At 43.1% G+C, this 5,000-nt stretch overlaps 1 protein-coding gene across 1 annotated transcript in view; it reads left to right on the forward strand.

Moving 5' to 3' along the window:
• LOC112239109 (uncharacterized protein KIAA1522 homolog) overlaps positions 1-5,000 on the forward strand; it is a 95,016-nt gene that overhangs the window by 61,805 nt on the left and 28,211 nt on the right.

A 5,000-nucleotide genomic window follows, 5' to 3' on the forward strand; every position in this document is an offset into this window, starting at 1 on the left:
AGTACCTGTACTGCAGCATTCTGTATGTTTTACAGTACAGAGACCTTAAAACCAGTGTAACGTGTTCTCTGTCTGGTCTTGGTCAGTACCTGTACTGCAGCATTCTGTATGTTTTACAGTACAGAGACCTTAAAACCAGTGTAACGTGTTCTCTCTGTCTGGTCTTGGTCAGTACCTGTACTGCAGCATTCTGTATGTTTTACAGTACAGAGACCTTAAAACCAGTGTAACGTGTTCTCTCTGTCTGGTCTTGGTCAGTACCTGTACTGCAGCATTCTGTATGTTTTACAGTACAGAGACCTTAAAACCAGTGTAACGTGTTCTCTCTGTCTGGTCTTGGTCAGTACCTGTACTGCAGCATTCTGTATGTTTTACAGTACAGAGACCTTAAAACCGGTGTAATGTGTTCTCTGTCTGGTCTTGGTCAGTACCTGTACTGCAGCATTCTGTATGTTTTACAGTACAGAGACCTTAAAACCAGTGTAATGTGTTCTCTCTGTCAGGTCTTGGTCAGTACCTGTACTGCAGCATTCTGTATGTTTACAGTACAGAGACCTTAAAACCAGTGTAATGTGTTCTCTCTGTCTGGTCTTGGTCAGTACCTGTACTGCAGCATTCTGTATGTTTTGTAGTACAGAGACCTTAAAACCAGTGTAATGTGTTCTCTGTCTGGTCTTGGTCAGTACCTGTACTGCAGCATTCTGTATGTTTTACAGTACAGAGACCTTAAAACCAGTGTAATGTTCTCTCTGTCAGGTCTTGGTCAGTACCTGTACTGCAGCATTCTGTATGTTTTGTAGTACAGAGACCTTAAAACCAGTGTAATGTGTTCTCTCTGTCTGGTCTTGGTCAGTACCTGTACTGCAGCATTCTGTATGTTTTACAGTACAGAGACCTTAAAACCGGTGTAATGTGTTCTCTCTGTCTGGTCTTGGTCAGTACCTGTACTGCAGCATTCTGTATGTTTTGCAGTACAGAGACCTTAAAACCAGTGTAATGTGTTCTCTCTGTCTGGTCTTGGTCAGTACCTGTGCTGCAGCATTCTGTATGTTTTGTAGTTGACCCATAGCTTTCTTGATTAGACCAGAGAGAAGAGCATCACAGTAGTCAAGCCTGCTTGTAATATAAGCATGGATGAGTCTCTCTGTATCAGCCTGAGAGAGAGAAACGGCCGCAGCTTGGCAATGTTCCTCAGGTGTTTTAAAAAGCATTCCTAATGTGTGATTCAAAAATTGTGTTTCAGAATCTAAAATAACACGTAGTTTCTTTTACCTGGTGTTTTATCTTTATTGTCAGTGAATTAAAATGTGCGTCCAGATTCTCTCTCTGTGCTTATAGCTAGCCTATAATGTGTGTATGTGTGTGTGTGTGTGTGTGTGTGTATGTATGTGTGTGTGTGTGTGTGTGTGTGTGTGTGTGTGTGTGTGTGTGTGTATGTGTGTGTATGTGTGTATGTGTGTGTATGTGTGTGTGTATGTGTGTGTGTATGTGTGTGTGTGTGTGTGTGTGTGTGTGTGTGTGTGTGTATGTGTGTGCGAGCTTCCCATCCCAGCCCCTAGAACACAGACATTGTTAGTTCATAGATAATGTGGTTGGTGTGACTATGATCACTTAAATGATCTTTCCAGTCGTACATCTACCCTGCAGGTGCCGCCTACACCTCAAAGCAGAGCCTCGGGACAAGTGAAAGACTTCCTGTCCTCACTTCTCAGAAATACACGAGTCACGTTGACAAACCTCTAACACATTTAAACCTAAACCATGTGATGGTTTCTCCTGACTTTTATCTTCCTCGGATCTCATGAATAGATGTATCCAGAAGATAAAAGGCTGAAAAGACAAGAACAAGAGACGACTTGTCTGTGAAGAAATGTCTGTCTGTGAGGGGGGTTGATTGGTAACTGTTGCTGTTCTGATTCCAGATCTGTATATCAGAGAAGTAGACCAAGGCGCCATACCCTTTAAGATTTTGTCTACGGCACCTTGTTGAGAAAAGCGGTCAAGGAAGCTGATTGGTGTCAAAAGTCATATTGTTTACTCATCGTCTCATGCTTAGAATGTGCTCCACCATTGTTATAATATTTGTTCATTTTTCAAAAAACAAGCCTGAAACTCTTTCTAAAGACTGTTGCCATCTAGTGGAAGCCATAGGAACTGCAATCTGGGAGGAATTATTTTGAATATCCCATAGGTTTGCATTGAAATGGCCTGTGACCTCAAAAATTAAAAATATTGATGGATTATCCTTGGGTTTTTGCCTGCCATATCAGTTCTATTATACTCACAGACATCATGTTAACAGTTTTAAAAACTTCAGAGAGTTGTCTATCCACTGCTACCAATTATATGCATATCCCAGCTTCTGGGCCTGAGTAACAGGCAGTTTACTTTGGGCACATCAGTCATCCGGAATTCAGGAAACTGCCCCCTAGCACAGAGAAGTTAAAAATCATATCAAAAGGTTGTATGAAAGCACACTATTCCAGACCAGTCTGCATTTTTTAAAGTTTCAATGGTGTTTCTAGCTTAAACAGTTTAAGAGGAGTAGTTATTGATACTTTTGATACATAATGGTGAGTTCTAGAATCATCATCAGTAATAAACCTGAGGAGCGCGGGAGCGGGAGAGAGAGACCGACAGAGAGGAGAGACAGAGAGCGAGAGAGAGAGAGAGAGAGAGACCGACAGAGAGGAGAGACAGAGAGCGAGAGAGAGAGAGAGAGACAGAGACAGAGAGAGAGAGAGAGAGAGAGAGAGAGAGACCGACAGAGAGGAGAGACAGAGAGCGAGAGAGAGAGAGAGAGACAGAGACAGAGAGAGAGAGAGAGACAGAGACAGAGAGAGAGAGAGAGAGAGAGAGAGAGAGAGAGGAGAGAGAGAGACCGACAGAGAGGAGAGACAGAGAGAGAGACAGAGAGAGAGAGAGAGAGACAGACAGAGACAGAGAGACAGAGAGAGAGAGAGACAGAGAGAGAGACAGAGAGAGAGAGACAGAGAGAGAGAGACAGAGAGAGAGAGAGACAGAGAGACAGAGAGAGAGAGAGACAGAGAGAGAGAGAGAGAGAGAGAGAGAGAGAGAGAGAGAGAGACAGAGACAGAGAGAGAGAGAGAGACAGAGACAGAGAGAGAGAGAGCGAGAGAGAGCGAGAGAGAGAGCGAGAGAGAGAGCATACAGTAGATGCAGAGATTGGTTCTCTAAATAGAGAGGCAGACATTACAGGGACTAGACAGGAACAAAGAGAGGCTTAGCAGTTGGCCATCCACTCGCTCCCGTGTACCATTCTAATGTTATTGGTCACATGGTTAGCAGATGTTATTGGTCACATGGTTAGCAGATGTTATTGGTCACATACACATGGTTAGCAGATGTCATTGGTCACATGGTTAGCAGATGTTATTGGTCACATGGTTAGCAGATGTTATTGGTCACATGGTTAGCAGATGTTATTGGTCACATACACATGGTTAGCAGATGTCATTGGTCACATGGTTAGCAGATGTTATTGGTCACATGGTTAGCAGATGTTATTGGTCACATGGTTAGCAGATGTTATTGGTCACATGGTTAGCAGATGTTATTGGTCACATGGTTAGCAGATGTTATTGGTCACATGGTTAGCAGATGTTATTGGTCACATACACATGGTTAGCAGATGTCATTGGTCACATGGTTAGCAGATGTTATTGGTCACATGGTTAGCAGATGTTATTGGTCACATGGTTAGCAGATGTTATTGGTCACATGGTTAGCAGATGTTATTGGTCACATACACATGGTTAGCAGATGTCATTGGTCACATGGTTAGCAGATGTTATTGGTCACATGGTTAGCAGATGTTATTGGTCACATGGTTAGCAGATGTTATTGGTCACATGGTTAGCAGATGTTATTGGTCACATGGTTAGCAGATGTTATTGGTCACATGGTTAGCAGATGTTATTGGTCACATACACATGGTTAGCAGATGTCATTGGTCACATGGTTAGCAGATGTTATTGGTCACATGGTTAGCAGATGTTATTGGTCACATGGTTAGCAGATGTTATTGGTCACATGGTTAGCAGATGTTATTGGTCACATGGTTAGCAGATGTTATTGGTCACATGGTTAGCAGATGTTATTGGTCACATACACATGGTTAGCAGATGTCATTGGTCACATGGTTAGCAGATGTTATTGGTCACATGGTTAGCAGATGTTATTGGTCACATGGTTAGCAGATGTTATTGGTCACATGGTTAGCAGATGTTATTGGTCACATGGTTAGCAGATAGATGGTATAGAGTATATACAGTATATACATATGAGATGAGTGATGTAAGATATGTAGACATTATTAAAGTGGCATTTTTAAAGTGACTAGTGATCCATTTATTAAAGTGGGCAGTGATTGGGTCTCAACATAGGCAGCTGCCTCTCTGAGTTAGTGGTGGCTGATTAGCAGTCTGATGTTATAGGGGTAGTCTGTATGTAGGCAGCAACCTCTCTGAGTTAGTGGTGGCTGTTTAACAGTCTGATGGTATAGGGGTAGTCTGTATGTAGGCAGCAGCCTCTCTGAGTTAGTGGTGGCTGTTTAGCAGTCTGATGGTATAGGGGTAGTCTGTATGTAGGCAGCAGCCTCTCTGAGTTAGTGGTGGCTGTTTAACAGTCTGATGGTATAGGGGTAGTCTGTATGTAGGCAGCAGCCTCTCTGAGTTAGTGGTGGCTGTTTAGCAGTCTGATGGTATAGGGGTAGTCTGTATGTAGGCAGCAGCCTCTCTGAGTTAGTGGTGGCTGTTTAGCAGTCTGATGGTATAGGGGTAGTCTGTATGTAGGCAGCAACCTCTCTGAGTTAGTGGTGGCTGTTTAACAGTCTGATGGTATAGGGGTAGTCTGTATGTAGGCAGCAGCCTCTCTGAGTTAGTGGTGGCTGTTTAACAGTCTGATGGTATAGGGGTAGTCTGTATGTAGGCAGCAGCCTCTCTGAGTTAGTGGTGGCTGTTTAACAGTCTGATGGTATA

This window comes from Oncorhynchus tshawytscha, linkage group LG13 (assembly GCF_018296145.1).
Source record: "Oncorhynchus tshawytscha isolate Ot180627B linkage group LG13, Otsh_v2.0, whole genome shotgun sequence".
Taxonomy (NCBI): Eukaryota; Metazoa; Chordata; class Actinopteri; order Salmoniformes; family Salmonidae; genus Oncorhynchus; species Oncorhynchus tshawytscha.